General features: G+C 46.3%; 1 pseudogene; it reads right to left on the bottom strand.

The window, feature by feature from the left end:
• Window positions 1–825: 825 nt before the first annotated feature.
• On the bottom strand, window positions 826–10,420 carry LOC144373525 (serine/threonine/tyrosine-interacting-like protein 2; annotated as a pseudogene).
• Between the last annotated feature and the right edge of the window lie 7,730 nt (window positions 10,421–18,150).

The raw sequence follows: 18,150 nt of genomic DNA, 5'->3' as shown, positions 1-18,150 counted from the left end.
ACCTGTGTCTTGGAGGCAGAAATGTCTTGGTGACAAGGGTAAAGACTTCTCGCCAGCTCAGCCCACCCACAGGGTAAGGAAGGACCAAGTACACTCTCATTATCCAATCAGCCTTCAAGAAATGAAAGCAAGGATGGCCGCGAGGTTTTATAAAAACTCACCTCCACCTGGTACTGTTGGGCTTTTCTGGTCTCCCTCCGGCTGGTTTTGTGTTCCTGTCATTCCAAGGGACCCTCTCTGTACCCCAGACCTTGCCGCTCACACACTAACCTCACTCTTTCTTTAGTTCCTTCTGTTGCTCCCGGGCGAGGTGGGGGTGGGTCCTGAAATGGCCTCTCAGCTGCCCTCCATCCTGCACCACATCTTCCTTTATTATATAACAATGAGACGGTGGTGGCATTGCCTGGAGGCACAGATTTTGTGAAGCAAGGTGAGGCTGGCCCATAAAAACCCACCATGACTTCTGAAGTGAGTTTCCCCTAACATCTAAAGAGCTAAAGTGACCAGAGTGCAGAAGGAAGATTTCACAACAAACCAATTTAATGGAGATCCAAGATATTAAACAGAGCTGGGCATTGCTGACAGATTTCCTGGGACTTGTTATGAAACCACTTGAACAGAAGCAAGTCCTGCCTTATGGCCTTCTGGATGTACACTGGAGTCTCCAACAAACTGCAATTCCTTTCACGCTCTCCTCTCCAGTCCAGGACACACACTATCAATCACATAAGCACCAAAGCACAGAGGGCCCTGGATGACAGAAAACGGCCCGAGCTGGCCCAGCATGGCTCCTCTCCTCCCACCCTGCACCCCGGTGTCGTTCCACTTGGGCACTGCCACTCTGCCTGTTGGAGAGATCCTCTCTGCATCCTCAGCCCCTGAGGGGTGGTGGCAGGGTGTGCCTGAGCCCTGTGCTCCGCTGAGTGGCAGGTGGCCCAGGCCCTGTTCAGTCCTCCCTCCTCCTCTGCAGCTTAGTCCTGGTCTCCTCTTGCCAGTGTCTCCAAGCAGCGATGATGGCTTCATCGTCCATCTCCTCCTCTTCCTCTCTGTCTGTGCTTCTCCGATACTGGCTCCTCTGCCCAGAGGCAAACCTTCCCTCCTCTCTGTTTCTGTCCTCTCTTTCTCGCCTTCCTCTTCAGACCTCATGAAGCTCTGGGTGAATTTCCTCTTGGCTCCAAACTCAGAGAAGTCCGACTTGGATGACTCTTCTATGTCCTCCCAGTCCCTGGGCCTAGCCCAGTCCCGGCGCCATGGCTCTGGGGACTCTTCCCCTTCGGAGGGCTCAGGGGTCCGGCAGAAGGAGTAGGGCTCCGGGATCTCCTCTCTGGAGCTGGAGGTCTCACTGAATGTGGACCTGGAGAACTTGTGGGTCTCTCTGCCCTCCCTGGTGGAGGACGAGGAGAAACAGGAAGTACTCCTCACAGAGCTGCCGTCCGCGTCGTGGTAGGAGGAGGTGTCCTGCTCCTCTGACCGGGATTTGGAGAACTTGTAACTGCAGGATTTGGACTCGGTTTCCCGGTGCAGGGAAGATCTGATGTACCTATCCCTGGAGCTGCCAGACCAGTCACTCTGGGGAGGAGAGTCTTCCTCGGTCCTGAGGCCACTGAGCCACTTATTGATGCTGCTGTCCATCTCCTCTGCTGCCTCTCCTACAGTGGTCAGAGACCACCAGGGAGGAGGAGGTGTCTGTTTCAGGCTTTTGGGAGTTACTGCGGGAAGAGAGTCGGAAGCTCCTGATGGCACTGTCTGTGTCCCCATCCCTATCACTGGCACCATCATCCTCTTCCTTGACCTTCTTCTTCTTGAACAGGGAGCTGCATTTGTTGTCGGAGGCCAGCTTCTCCATTTTGTACTTGGACATCTTCTCCCTCAGCTCCATCTGCATCTCCCTCTCCTTGTGGCAGAGCTCCTTTAGGTCCACATTGTCAGCAAAGAGGCTGTAGATGGGCTTGCTGGTCTCCCTCACCCTGCTCCCAGCCCCTTTGGCCCTGGAGATCAGTGAAGTACTGGAGGACAGCACGGACTGAGAGTTGGAGCTGGGCCTTGCCTGGCTCTGACACAGCAGGCAGTCACCCAGAAGGGAGCTGCTCTGTCCACTGAGCATGGAGACTTGGCCATCCCCCAGGCAGCTGGTGTCTGGCCCTACCCTCATGCTTGCCACCGTCGGTGAGCGAGACAGCAGCAGCATTTCACCCTGCTTCTGAGCCAGGGTCTCACTGACCACGCTGGCAATCCAGTATGGATGCTGGCAATGGAAATGGTGTCTCCAGGCCTCACTGGCAGGCTGGGCAGGGGAGTGCTGGGGTTGGTGGCTGAGCATCCCCCAATGCTGCTGGCGGCCTGGGACAGGTGGGAGTGGTGGCTCTGGGCACTCAGTACTGACCTGTGTCCCCATTAGCACTGACAGAGCAGGCTGCAGAGCAGAAGGCGGACAGGGGATGCTCCCGCTAGCCACGGAGCCATCCACCTCCCAGCTGGCCATGGACTGGCTCTCCTCCAGCGTCCACCGACTCCTCTCCAGCAGCTCCAGCCTCCGCTGTCTTTTTTTGGCCAGGACGGCATCCTCCGCCTTGCCCAGCTCCATCACCTCCTCCTTGTTCTCGCTGCCCACCTTCTTCTGGTGCTTCAGCTTCCAGGTCTGGTAGGCCATCAGGTTGACATCCGGGGGGGTTCCTCTACCCGGGGGTATCCTCCGGGCCCTGCGCCTCACCACTGTCCTCTCCTGCCCCTAGGTCTTTCTTGTGAAATCCAAACTGGATTCTCTTGATCTTCCACCTCTCCAGGGCAGTAAGCTTGTCCTTGTTCCTGCTGCAGAAGTTGTAAAAGGAGCTGGCCTCGGAGCACACGCTCTGCTGGTCATCCTCGGGCACCGTGCTCCCGGCCTCTGAGCGCGCGTCCTCCTCCTCCCTCCTGCTCCTGGAGCGGAACTCCCGCACGGCCTCCCTCTCGATGTCCTGCAGCCTCTCGTTCCACAGGTCCCACGTGCACTCGGTGGACATCAAGTCCGAGCGGCGCCAGGTGCCTGGGCTGGGGCCACCGAGCTCCAGCTGCCGCAGGAGCACGCCTCCCGGCTGAGCATGCTCTCGCTCTCGGAGACGCTGCTCTGGCTCCGCGTCCTCCTGAGCCTCCACGCGAACTTGCCCTCCTCCTCTTCGACCTCCTTGTCCTCCTCCTCCAGGGCCCACCACCGGTGGCCCTGGGTGTGGTACCTCTCTTTCCGGCTCTGCCACTCCTGGATGATCCTCTCCACGCCCTGGTCCTCGAGCTCCTGCTCCTGCTCCTGGCTGGCCTGGCGCGAAGAGGCCGGCCCTGGACACTGTCCACCCCCGGCCTCGCTGCCCGCCAAGAGGCCCTGGCCCTTCTTCCACTCCTCGTACAGCTTCTCCTCCTCCTCCTCGTCAATGAGGATGAGGGGCTCGGAGGCCTAGCTGGCCTTCCCCAGGGAGCAGCCGCTGAGGTGGCTGGTGGCCTCGTCCTCCTCCACAGTCAGCTGCGCTCGCGCCCCAAGGGTGCCCCGGGCCTCCTGGCTCTCGCTGGCTCCCTCTGGGCTGCAGTCCTCCTCTCTCTCCTCCATCAGCTGCTCGTTGAGCTCCCGCAGCTGCTTCAGGAAGCCGTCGTTGGGATAGATGGCCCGCTTCCTGCTCACGGTCATCACAGCCTCCAGGATGGCCATGTTGTGGAAGATCATCAGGTAGGCGCCACCAGCACTGCCTACTGGCTGATGCCCATATCGCTGCTGACCAGGACTTTCCCTGCAAATAGAACACACAGAGACGTGATGCCACCATGGCGGCTGCCCGGTCCTGCTTCTCTGAAGTGCTGTTCGGGGTGCTGGACCCAGTGCTTGGAGCTGGTGTTCATCATCGCCTGAGTCCCCGAATCACAGCAGATCCCAGGGTGGAAGAGCACCTCCAGTCAGTCAGAGCTTGGGATTGCCCTGTACAGTGTCCTCATGCTGGCTGGCCACCACCAGCCTCTGCAGGATACTTCCTGCGATTTGGAGCTCACTGGCTCACAGAATCAGGTGGACATGGCCCCCTTCATGTGGGATCACTCGAGTCTTGGCAGTTCTTTCCTATCTAGGGCAAAGCATAACAATGCAACAGCAGTCAGCGCTCCTATTCTGACATTCTGCATTCAAGAATGAATACGTCCATATGATCACGACCTATGTGCAAAATTCCTCGAGAGGATCACTATCATATTCTTCACTAAGGATTTTTTTTCCTGGCTATTATGTGTCTTTCAATCAATATTCAAACTTTCTTTTTCATATTTCCATGCTATTCTAGACACTCTCCTCCAGGTTAAGAGTTAAACTTATCAGTTGGTCACTGAGGAGTTTGGGTCTAGGATGGAGCCAAACATGTCATGTTTGACTGAATGGCATACAGTAGGTGGAACTCTCACCACTCTGACGCTAAGAACATAGCCTTCGTTCATGCATTCTGTACCAGTCAGCTGTCCATTACTATAATGAAATACCTGAGGCAGGCTACTTTACAAAGAAAAATAGTTTATTTGGGCTTATGGTTCTGTAAGTGCGACATCCAGGAGCCTCATCTGGTGATTGCCTTCCTGCTGGCAGAGTCCCAAGGCAGTGCAGAGCCTTACAGAATAAGAGGCAGGGAGCATGCATATATGTCTGCCTTCATCTTACCCCCTTCTTCAAACGTTTCCAGGATTCAATCATGAGGCTCCACCCTAATGCCTACATCCAAACCTCATCCTTCACAAAGGTCTCTGAACACCATACTCTGATTAAGTTCCCACCCTCTTAACACCTCACAATGGGATGATTAAATTCCAATATGGGAAGTGCTGGGCAACACTCAGACCAACCTGAACCACAGCACCACGTGCCGGGGCCTGTGGTCTGTGTGGGTGGGCATGTCACACAATATGCTCAAGTCGTCTTCTATATCAACTGAAATCTATAAAACAAAAAAAAATTCCAAGTCTGTCTTCCTTATCTCATGGCATCTCACAGATTCCTTCCAGTACTGCGGCAGCTGTGACCTGCTCGTAAGTCTGTGGGGCTAGTCCAGTCGTGACCCTGCCATTCAGCACGTCAGTCATCTGCCCCTCCCTTGTGCTTCCCCTCTGCCCTGAACGGGATGGCCTTGGGGTCTACACCACCGCTCTAGTGCTGGCTTATAGTGCAGACCAGACTCCTGGAGACCTACTTCCTGGCCATCACCGTCTGTCTGCCCACAGTCTTGGGGGACCTTTAGCGTCGGCTGAGAGCCCTGATTAGATGAGATGGGAGGCGAGTCTCCTTATTCTGTCTCCCTGCCAGCCAAGGCCATGCCTTTGTCACACAAGGGGTCAGAGATGAGATGGGCCCTGAGGCTCAGCGATGCTGCAGGGTCTGTTGCCAATATCTGGTACCCACTGAGGGACACAGGACAGCAGAGTTCAGGGGTTCAGGCCACTGCCCCTCCTACTCCAGCCCAGGGCTCCACGGTCCCTCCCTGGGCCATCTGGCAGGACCAAGGACTTGCCAACGCATTCCTGCACGTGACCACCCAGTCCTCCTATAAGGGCATCAGATCCCACTCAGACGAGGCTGCAGGTTCTGTGTGTCTCTGGGCCTACTGTACCCTGGGGTCTGTCTGAGGAGCCAGGGTGGCCTGAGGGACTGCTGGTGGGTAGAAGCCCATGGCGATGGGCAGAGTCAGGTGATCGGCTAATGCCAAGCCTTTGTTTGCCACCCAGGGAAGCGAGGAAGGGTGGGACCAAAAGTGCCCTGCCTGTCCTTGCTCCTAGCCACTCCGTGCCACACTCCTGTGGTCTCTGGATCCTCCTGTGGCCTCCTATTGAAGGCCTCTGCTGCTGTGAAGGCTTTGGGGTGGTTTTCTGTTACCAGCAACCAAGGGCATCTTGATTGTTACATCTGGCAAAGTCACCAGACTGCCAGTGGGTCTCAGCTTCCAGGACAGTTAGATGTGGATAACAGCACTGTCCTGAGGGGTCGGGGGTGTCCCTTTCCACCCTCCTCCTTGTTAGCAGCTAATGTCCAAGCATCTAAGAGCAGAGGAAGCCACAGGAAGAAGGCTCTAGGGTAGGGGCGTATGCATGTGAGACCTACCCTACAGGCAGCAGCCAGAGTCAGGGTATGGCCCTCTGCTCCCACTCAAGAGCAAGGCTTGAGGGACAGGAGACTGTGGGAGGCCAACTTTGCACGTGACTGAGTCACACTCCCTGCTGAGTGCTGAGGCGCTCAGTCACAGAAATGTGTCATGAACGGGTGTGACTTCCTACAGCCCTATGGGTGGAGCTATGCTCACCTGTTCCTTTGTAATATAACCCCTTGCCCTGTTTAGGATAGAATATTCCATGGAAGTGCCTTGTGTGTGTCCCCTTCTCTTACTGTGCCCTTGGTGTGTGGCCTACCCAGGTGTCAGTCAACCTGATGATAGTGGACATCATGAATAGTGGACATCATTTCAGCCCCCTGAAACCTGACCCCTTGCCTCATTTGAGTAGCTTCTCCTCAATAAAAGGGGTCAGCGCATGCTCTCGCTCTCTCTCTTCCTGTGGACCCTTAAGTTCAGAGGAGCTGTCACCGCGACCCCAAAGAAAAAGGTATTTGGGTCTCTTGTCTCTTGCACAGCCCAGTCAGCCCAGTGCAACTGGAGTGACACCTGAGCCTTTTAGTCGTAAGAACAGAAACCTGGCAGGAGAGGTCACCTCACCAGCAGACTGGGTGCACGCCTGCTGACACCAACGTGGGTGTTCAATGTGGGCTGGCCCCTCATAGACACAGCAAGGAGCTTCCTCCTGGAGCCGCAGCTCCTGCACCCAATGCAACATCCTCCCTCCGCCTCCCCACAGGCTCTCGTGGTGCCTCGGTGGCCCCCAAAATGAGTTGAAGCCTCTTTTGCTCTGGATGCTGTGGGGACCTTCCACCCACCCTGTGTCTGACACTCTTGGCTCCCTCTCCACAGGGAGGTTGGCCTTGCTCTCAGGTCTAGTGGAAGGAACAGGTCCCCTCCCACAGACCCTGGACAGATGCCAGCAACCCCAATCTGTCCAAAGGCTCATGTTTTTTAAAGTAGGAGAATTTTAAGCATTACGTGTGTGTGCGTGTGTGTATTTATGACACACACGTGACGTGTGTGCATGTCCCATTAGATGTGACCTATCTCTGATGTTGGTGATGACAGGAAATGCCCTTCCCAGGAATGCCACATGGTTTATTACAATAATGGCATGACGTTCAGGCATTCACCAAGAGCTGGGTGTTGTGCTAAATAAACCCTGATATGCATTAAAGATTTTTATCCCTCATGGCAACTTTATTTTTTTAAATTTTTTTTTTTAGTACTTATTTTTTATCTGGACACAGCGTCTTTATTTTAGGGCCTCGAACATGCTAGGCGAGTGCTCTCCCTCTGAGGCCCAGCCCAGCCCCTCATGACAACTTTAGAATCAGATGTTTTGATCTTTGTTCTGTGTTGAAGAAAACTGGAGCTCCCCGGGACAGGGAAACAGCCCAGTCCAGGTGGAAAAAGCCGAACGAATCCTGGACTGAGACCCTGTCCTCTGGCTGCCGTTCTGTGGCGACTGTCCTGGCTCCAGCCTGTCCTCCAGGCTCTACTGTGGCTACTCTCAGATCACTTCCCCTGGGGACCAGGGACTCAGAAGGACCTCCCAGATGGCCTCTCCAAGGAGCCAGTCAGCCCTGGGAGCCATCACAGGACAGTCCCTGCCTTGTGCTTGTCACCACCCCACACCTCCCGCCCTCCCTGTCATCTCTCCTTGGCCAGCTTAAGTGTGTCCATCTGTTGCCTGGGTGCCACCAAGCACCCACACACGAGAGGCCCCCAGGATTGCTTGTGGGGTCAGTGATCATCCTGTTCTTTCTCCATTTCCTAGAGAACAACCGTGTTGTCAGATCCCCTCAGATAACCGTGACACCCCCTTTGTTTCTACCCAGGGAGAGTCCACAGCCCGAGCAGCAGAGCCCCTCACCTCTGTAGGTCAGCAGGGCCTCATCGAGGAACTCCGCAGCCTTCCAGAAGTGCTGGGTGATGTCCACCTCGGGGAAGTCGTCCACCTCCACGCCCAGGTACTGGATCTCCAGCCCAGTGTAGAATTCAGGGCCAGTTTAGACACCGGTGCCGTGGGCAGCATTCAGGATGTGGATGATGCCCAGCCTCTTCAGTCGTCCCTTGTTCACAGCCGCACTCCTGCAGGGAGAGCCGGGCAGGTTGACCACCATGATGGGAGCCTGCCTCTGGGCCTGAAGACCTAGCAGGGTGCCTCCTCCTCTCCCCAGGAGGTCTGGGGTGCTGAGGGATATTGTCAAGTAGGAATGACGCTTCAAAATTTCCTTGCCAGCGTACCCTATGTTAAATGGATTTCGCTGTTGACATTGCATGTAAGGTGATCTTGCTCAAGGACCAAGGCGGATCCGGGTTTAGAGCTGATCAGGTTTGAGGAAGTATCCCGCTCCTTAGGGTGTTCCTGGTTTAAGAAAAAAGGAGTTTTAGGGAAGTTTTAGTTAAAGATTATTGCTGCTGGGAGTAGGGCGTGCCTGCTGCCTGAGTTCCCGCTGAGTTCTCGTGGAGAAAAAGTATTTAGGACGTGCATTGTGGGGGAGAAAAAGAGAATTTCCCCTGAGCGTGTGTGGAGGCTGGTGTGAGATCGGGAATAAAGAATTGCTGTTTGAACCTACAAAGCTGTGTGGTGGCTCATGATCTTGTGCCAAGCCGAGACATTGGCATTAGGCACTGGGGCGCACTGTGGACACCTGTGTTTAAAGGGGCCTGACTTGGCTGCTGCATGAGAGAGAGAAGAGACGGAGCTAGATGGGCAGGGTGGGGGGAATGAGATTGGGGTGCAAGGACTCTTTAGGGTGGTCCAGGGTTCTCTAGTTGCAAATCCCATACCTTGGGAATGCACACTCACCCAAGCACAAAGCTGGCAGACAAGACATTAGGTGTGTTGTGCACGGATGACACACACTGTATTGCCCAAATCCCCTCATATGCATCATCTCGTTTTCCCCTTACAATAAACTCAAAGGCAACAATTTTAACTGCATTCAAAGATTCTAAAAATGAATAACTGCCCAAGACCATGAAAGAAGAAAAAGATGGAACAAGAACCGGTGTTTCTGAGCTCTTTTTGCTGCAACTGAGTTTGAAGGGCTCAATTTGAGAGCCCTGAGCACAGGCCTGCCTAGGAAGGAACAGGACAGTGAGCTGGGGCGGCTGGAGATGCCTGGGGCCACAGGTCAAGTGCTTCTGGTGGTGAAAACACAGGATTTGGTCCCTGCCCAAGGGAACAGTCCCCAGGCACCCGTCACAACAGGAAGGAGTTTCAGACCTCATGTCCCCAGCTATCTCCTACTGCCCACCTGGGCCCGGGTCCCTCTGTGCTTGTGGACACCTGGGTAATTACATTGGGAGTACATCCATTCAGCAGGCAGTGGATCAGCCAAAATTAGTTTCTTATATTAACCTGCTGGTACCAATTATGTACTGGTAAGGCTTGGAGGGATAATATGTGGAATGTGGAAGTTGTCTTTGTTTTTGTTCTGGAAACCATTCATAAACTATTAAAAAATAACATTTTTTCAGATCACAAAGACAATAAATGTCTTGGGAACTTGTAAAATTCATAACAAACCTAGACAGGAAACTAAAGCCACTTGTAAAACCACTTCCCAGAGACTCCTACTGCTAACTTGTTGATGGAAAAGCGCACGTGCGAACACACACACACACACACACACACACACACACACACACACACACCCTCTACCTATCTGTGAGCATTCAGTATTCTTTTGTAACCCGGTTTCCCGCCCACTGTGTGGCACACACTTTCGTGTGTTGGTGAGCACGCGTGCAGACAAGCACTGTGGACAGCTCCTGCCGTTCTGTCCAATGGCTGTTATGGATGTCCAGGGATGGTGGACATGATGTCAGGAGTCTGTGTCAGGAAAGGAGGCCCAGAGGAGGCATCCACGAGGCAAGGCTAGATCAGGGAGCCTGGGCATCTGTTTGAGGGTTTGGGGAGTCTCTCCCCAGGCCAGGCCAGGGCAGGGCAAATGGTCAGCCAGCCTTGGGGGCTGGAGCTGCGAGGGCTGTGGGCAGAAGCTGAAGGAATGTCACCTCTCCCAGGCACTAACAGAGGGGAGACAAAGGTCACCACCACCACCATGGTCACACTCACTTCTCAGCTATGAAGACATGGGGCCAGACCTCATCCACGTCATTCCGAGGGGCCTCCTGGTGGTCCTGGACCAGGGCCCGCTGCAGGTCCAGCACACAGTGGGTGTTGTAGAGGCTGGTGTCATCCATCTTCTCCCTGACACGGTTGTACAGGTCCTCCACCAGCAGCTGCTCAGCGGACTCCAGCATGCCCGGACACTCTGCATCTGCTCTGAGCCCCTGAGGCTTGAGTTCTATGGGCAGCAGGTGGCATTTGCATTAGGGAGTGGGGACACCGTAGCCTTCCCTGTTCCTTGGAGAACTTGTACTGGCCAGCTCTCTTGGGACTGTGGGCATGAGCTGAATGCCAGGCGATCTGCAGGACGGACTTAGCAAGGCCCCAAAGGCCCTCTGCACCAGCTAGACACTGGGGTCAGGGTCAGCTGCAGGTGGGCAAGGGTGATGGGAAGAAACTGGGTTCCCTTACTCTCTCCTTGGTTTCTCTAACGCTGGCTGCTCACAGCTTAGACATGGTCCTTGAGAACTAGGGTCTGTCTGAGTCACACTTAGGAGTCCTATGGTGCTCAGCATGAAGTGGTTGCTCTGAGTTATTTTCCAAATGAATGGACCATGTTCTTCCCTAACCTGGTTCGCTCTGCTGGTTGGACTCCCTTACCTGTGGAATGCAAATTACCCTGGGAAAGTAAAGCTTTCAGGACTCACGGATACAGCGCTACTGCCTGAGCAGCCGTGCTGACCTCAGACAGGTGAGTTTACCAATCTCAAACCAGGTTCAGTGTCTCTCTGACACCAAGTCAGAAAAGCTCAAATTCCAGACCAGCTCAGAGTCTGACTCATCCCTCTGAGCCGACCTTATCTCCTGATAGTATACCAGCTCACAAGTTAGCCAAAGGGAGAGGGCCAGGGAGCAAGATGCTTTCCTTCCCTAAGAAAGCGGGAAGGAACAGGAGAGAGAAAAGCCTCTCTGGGTAGCCAAACGCACTGACGGAGAGAAGAAGAGAGAGGAGAGGTACGGCCTCCGAGAGGGACACGGCCTCTGGCCTGCACCTCCTCCTCCCTGAGGGGCGGCCTCCTGCAGTGGTGGCTGTGGAAGAGGGACAGCCCTTCAGGGAAGTATCCGGCAGGTTTCTGAAGTGGGCGGCTGTTCGAGGATTGGAGTCCAGGGAGTCCGCCTGTGCCTGGGCCCTGGCGGAGGCTTCTGTCTGTCTGAAGTGAGGAGTACCGCCCCTTGCAGTTCCAGCAGGTCCCACTCTAAATTTACTGCATATGATTGTATTTTCATATATCCTGACCTATCTAATTACAATTACGTGGTTCCAAAACAATTTTACACAGGTAGTTTAACACTTCCTCTTTTCAGTTTGTGAACTGAAGAAAAATGTCCAAGATTTATCTGAATCAGTGATAATAAACTATAAAACCAACATAATGAATGAATTCCAGATTTTTTGAGTTTCTTATTTTTATTTTGATTTTATCTGTCATACTCATAATTCCCTGAGCCTTCTCACAGGAAAGTTATTCTCATGAATTTTTAAATCAGATCTCACAGTTCAAAAAACTGAGATCTATTTCTAAAAGGCATTATAACAATGATCGTTTGAATTCTCTGTTATTTCTATTGAGTTTTCCACATGTAAAATAATCTTTTCTACCACATACATAGTATGAATTAATGGATGCTTACCTTCAGACTTTTATATGTAAATGAATTACTATATCTCAGATTAGAAAAGAAGGGGCAGGAAAGCAACTGTATTAATCGATACTGCACATGGGCATATGAAACACTGTAACTTAAGTGTAAAACCTGTAATAAAGATCTAAACAGTATTCAACAGTGTTCTTATTTAACACTTGAATTAAAGATAAAATTTATGTGGTAGAAGAAAACATTATTACAAATCTGGCAAATGAATCCAGAGTTGTGAAAATTAGAGTGGAGATGGCATACAATGTCTATAATAAGGTCATTACTTTCTGTTGTTGTTGTTGTTAATGGTAGCTGCCTTGCTTTGCCATTTCACTATTTTTTAAAAACTTTTTCTGCCAATTACTTACTTTACTTCATTGGTTCTAAGCGATGCAGTACACTAAATCACTTGATCTTAGACATCATTTTCATATTTTTATGTATCAGTTAAAATAAATTAATAAAAATAAAACAATAAAATCATGGTAACCAAAGTGTAGTTGGAGAGACCTTGCTTTGTAGGATGCACACATCAGCTCATCATAATACTTGACCCCACACAGTTCAACAACTAGTAGCAGAATATTAATAATCAGACAGATGAAAAGGATCATGAGAGAAGTGTAAAGTAAGCTTCAGTGTGAGGGGAATGCTGGGGAAGAAGATCACAACCAAGTATGATTATAACTATTAATGTCATCAAGTACCATTAATAATAATGAACATTTATTTGCTAATTCTAATAAATATACTTGTTCCAGAGCTAGTCATTTAACATGCCTGATCATCTCCACAAAGACCAAGAAGGTAGTTACTACTATCCTTATTTAACATATGAGTAACTTTGAAAAGAAAAATCTAAATACTAGGGTCCAGTTCAGAGTTTAAATGTCTATTTTCTCTGTTGTTACAACTTTTTCCAAATTCCCTTGCCTAAGTGTATCATTTTCATTATTACATATATTTATCTTTCCTATTCAGGATATAGTGTTTCTTACAAACTTGTTTGCAGTCTTTTAAATCTTCAAGACTACTCTATACTCATTTGATTCTCCTACAGAATTGATTGGAGGCAGTAAATAAATTTTTCAATGATATAAAAAATTAACAATTCCCCAAAGGAGAGTTTTTAAAGTTTTATTTAGTCAAATGGGGAACATAGTGGTTTGTTTTAGCTATAAATGTCTAAATGTAAAGCAAAAGGGTTAAAGTCTATGCATGTGTGTGTATTTATGTGAGTGTATGCACCTATTGTGTGTGTATATGTGTGTGAATGTATGGTAAATGTGTAAGGAAAATTGTTATTTTAAAGCCTGAGAGAATATGGTAATGACATTAGCTCAAAGGTATCATGATTCTGCTATAGTCCCCCAATACACTGGTGATTTGGGGTATGTTTTATGTATTTTTATTTGCTTATTTACTTACCAAGAGAAATTATGTGAATTTATACTTAATACTTTTACATGATAAATTAATTTAATTACATAATAATCCTACAGTAAATAATCTTGGGGTAAAAACTTCAATTCACCACTTTCATAGGAAACCTGGCTTAACTATTTTGAAGAAGTATCAAGCTCCCTCTCTTAAAAAGACTTCTATGAAAGTAAATATATTAGTTTTCATGTATATTTGAACTTTGAAGTAGATCTCTTAATAATTAAATCATACTTGTAGAGAAGTTTAACATATGTTTAGCTCTTTTAAAAATGAATTCAGGCACATCAGTTATTTTTTAAAATTCAACATAACTTGGTAATAACAATTTGCCTAAGTAGAGTGAGTTTATTTTGGAGTAAGTGTTGTTTTGCTTTTTTTTTCTTGCATTTGTGCACAACTTATACAATAAATTGTAAGACATTCCATCATAACTTGGTCAGGTCCGAATAAATTAATGAAAAAGAAAGAGCCTTTGAGAACCAAGGCCATTTTCATTCTTTAATACAAAAGGCATCCTTTCATTTTTTTCTTTTCTTTTTCTTTTGGTATATTTGAATGCCATTTTTCACAGAAGTATCAAAGGTAGCTGGATTCTTTCAAAGGATGAATAAAAGAGGAAGGAACGCTGTTCATAGTACTCCTAGACTCTCTGTCTTCATCAATGAATGGAAGTTGTAAATAGAAACACTGAAATTTGTTCCTTTAATCTAATGTTTTCTTCTTGCACTTGCAATGTTTTCTATTTTCTTCTTTTTAATGAAATCTCAGAATGTGTTTCTGTTACCAATTATCTAAAGTTTAAAATTATTTGAGCTTGGAAACAGCAAAATTTACTATTCAATAATATTCTATTTAAAAACTTCTGTTTAAAATGAGATTTTAAAGTTGAAAAATACTTTAATAAAAAGCTCATTTCACTGTCAATATTGTTTAATTTTGCAAACATTTATCACAGACTTCAAAATGTGTCAACCCAAATTTGGGCATCCCTGGGCTAAATAGTACAGGCAGGTGCATCATCTCCAGAGTGTTCTGCAAAACTTGGCCATCCCACCCCATAGCCTTTCATTTGTCCTTCTATTAATTAAAAACCACAGCTAAACAGAAGATAGGCCATGAGTGATAAGACATCTTCTGAGTACATGAAAAATAACTGTTCTGATTGAGTGTGAGTTTGCTCAGGACCTGCACTCTTTTGCATGTTAGGACCGTTACTTGCCTGGTGTCATCCAATATTTTTGGATCAAGACATTATAACTTACTGTATCAATTCCTCCTTTTCTTATTGGTGGAGAAAATCATCCTAATTCTGAATATCACAAGCTTTTCTAAATTCATGGACAACACATTAATAAAAAATTGCTTAGATTTCTGAAGAAATTTATACTATTTTGTAATAGGAAATTTCAAGAGAAAAATGCTTGGTAGGAAGCCTTTGCTCTTCAATGTTAAAGGCACAAATGGTTTTTATCATGTTTCATTTTCTTGGATTTAGTTTTGTACTTTCACTTACTCAAACTCTATTAACTGAAATCTTATTGGGGGTTGGTAACTTGATCAGTGAAAGATAAATGTGGTCCCTGCCCTCACTGTTTATTTTGGACTCCAAATTATATTCTGGGACTGGATATAAAGGATTATAATGAAAATGACTGAGTCTGTCCATCCTTCTTTCTTTTAACTTGCAGTTAGAATTCTGTCCAGTTTTTATGAGAGAATGAATGGCATTCCTGGAGAACATTTACTTTTTTAAATAATTTTTGTACTTATAAAATTACTCAAGAATGTCACCATTTGAGGGAACAAAAAAATCATGCTATTGGAAAAAAATAATTATTACAGGCATTAAATGGGTAGTCATAATTGCCTGTATATGAACTTTGTGACTAAAGCAACCACTTTAGTATCTTATTTCCAAAACAAAAATGTTGCTTTTATATTTGTTTCACACATTTATAATTAGACATTCAGTTTACGAAAGATAACAAACTAAGAATAGTCATGACAATAAGAAAAATAAAATGAAGACTTCCTGACTGCTGAGCTAGTGCTCTTTAAGGAACCACATCATGTGACTATATCCTGGTTGTTTGGCTTCTGTTGCCATTGTGACAAATTCTATTTTATGCCTGTAAATTCTATTTCCTAAATTTGCATGCACAAAGCACCATTTATTACACCAATAATATGTTTCCTGGTACTCTTAATCTGGCTTGAATAGTTAGTTGCTTTATTTCAACTCTTCACATAATATATATGAAGTTACAATCTTCAAAAACATATATATTCTAAAGCTTATTAAAGATGTTGTGCATCAAAGAACATCCACATATCTTTAGTCAACAGACCAGGAATTGCTAAAGTTAAAAGTTTAGTTATGTTTTTAATTTCTAACACATTGACTATTTAATTCTTCATTCAATCAACATTTAAGGCAAACATCTACATGAGATATAGATTCACGAAAAGTTCCAAACATTCCCTGGAAGAGCAATTAAATAAATAATGACTTATAACTTCTGGAATTCCTCTGGCAAATCTTCCTAAAATCTCTAATGTTGAGTTCATAGAATATCAAAAAGAAATTCTTTGTTTATGTGCTTTTTTAACTAATGTGTCTATCTTAAATATAGTACATTGTTGCCAAATACAAATTTAGCTGCATTAAATGAAACTGTATTGGAGAGAGTTGTGTTTGTTCAGTGTAAATTAAATCACTATTGTGGCAAACAAAGTAAAAATGCACCAGGTAAAAAACAAGAAATGCCTGCATTTTTTCCTCAAATAATTTTATGTCTTTTTCTTGTGAAACAATACAAGTCTTAAAAAGTAAACTCAATGTTAATTAGATTAATTCTTGGAAAAGTTTAATAAGCAAGAAATTAACAATGAGGGAGAACAGCTACACTGCATTTCAGAGACTCAATGAGAAACTATCCTTTTTGAAGAGATATGAATTCAAGAAGAAGAAGAAGAAAATTAGATTAATGGTCGTTGGAATGGAGAATTTCAAAGGAGTCTCCATCATCTGCAGGCATTTTAGTTTTTTTGTGTGTGTGTCTGTGTGTGTGTTTGAACAGTCTTTACTATATATCATTCGAACAAAAACATTTTATATATAGTTGTGGAATTCTGTGTTGTAAGAAAACCACTTGACATATTTGATTCATGTTCTGATTCTAGTTTCAAGTTAAGAAAGTGGATAAATTGGCTTAAAGCATCTTAATTACAAAAATATGGAATATTTATTTATTTTAATTTTACTGTAAGGCATCATGCTCTGATATAAAGTTTGACTTAGAACAATTTCTGACATCATCTAGAAGAGTGCACCTTCATTTTCCTGCTTTGTGTATAACATGCTCCCGGGTCATATCCTAAGAAACTTTCGAATACAGGTCATCTATGTGGAACACTCAAAATTTGATGCATCTTGCCTTCTGAACATGACCTTTTGTGTTATCAGTGAAGCTAGCATACAATTATTGTGATCACTTGATAATGTGATCACTTGGTTGGTTTAATCTGTTTTTTAAATAAGTGTGATCTCTGTAATCAGTTGTATTGTAAATGTAGCTGTTGTGCTTAGATGTTGGGAAATAAAGCAAAAAAGGTGAAACTAAGAACAGCAAGGGTGATGAAAATGATAAGGCATAGAAATCTGCAGGATGCTCTGTGTGAGCCATCTTGATCAAGCAAGATATATTTGAACCTAACATACATATATAGGCGCATAAGCATACTATGCACATGCATTTTAAGGAAGTTTCACAAAATGTTTACCTTTATTTATCCCACTAAATGCAAAACATAGACTCTATTCTTCTATTCTATTATTCCACTCCACTGCACTCTACTCCACTCCATTCCATTTGTTCATATTAGTTAAAAACATAATGGGGCTGGGCACCTTGGCACAGACCTGTAATCCCAGCAGCTCCAGAGGCTGAGACAGGAGAATCTTGAGTTCAAACACAGCCTCAGCAACAGCAAGGTGCTAAGCAACTCAGCGAGACCCTGTCTCTAAATAAAATAAAAAAATGGGCTGAGGATGTGGCTCAGTGTTCAAGTGCCTCTGAATTCAATCCTTGGCAAGTCATTCCCCCCACAAATAAAATCAGTCTCTATGAAATAAGTAGACTTCATTTCACTAATGGATCATGATATGTAAGTGGGGGAAAATGTGACTAGTGTCAGTGAGTGACTTTTGATATGGAGCACACAGGTAGTTTTTCTTTTAATTTATTTTTTTCTAATTTGTTATATATGATGGCAGAATGCAATTCATTTTATATTACACATATAGAGCACAATTTTTCAAGTCTCTGATTGTACACAAATTATTTTCACACCATTCGTATCTTCACAAATGAACTTAGGGTAATGATGTCTAACTCATTCCACAGTCTTTCCTACCCCCATACCCGCTTCCATCCTCTTCTTCCCCTTTGCCCCATCTAAAGTTCCTCCATTCCTCCCATGCTCCCCACCCATCACCATTATGATTCAGTATCCTATATCAAAGAAAATACTTGGCCTTTGGTTTTTAGGGATTGGCTTACTTCACTTAACATTATATTTTCCAACTCCATTTATTTGCCATGATTTTATTCCCTTTTATTGCTGAGTCATATTCCATTGTGCATATATACCAAAATTTCCCTACACATTCAACTACTGAAGGTCATCTGGGTTGGCTCCACAATTTAGCTATTGTGAATTGTGCTTAGATAGTTTGAAGAGCTTGCTAAAGCTATGGAATGATGAGGGGATGATGAGGGGATTCCATTAGATTCTTTAATAGATTGATAACATCCCTTTGAAATA

The sequence above is a fragment of the Ictidomys tridecemlineatus genome, unplaced genomic scaffold, assembly GCF_052094955.1.
Source record: "Ictidomys tridecemlineatus isolate mIctTri1 unplaced genomic scaffold, mIctTri1.hap1 Scaffold_42, whole genome shotgun sequence".
In the NCBI taxonomy this organism is placed as follows: domain Eukaryota; kingdom Metazoa; phylum Chordata; class Mammalia; order Rodentia; family Sciuridae; genus Ictidomys; species Ictidomys tridecemlineatus.
Note: the sequence above shows the minus strand (reverse complement) of the source record. Positions and strands in the feature narration are given on the sequence as shown.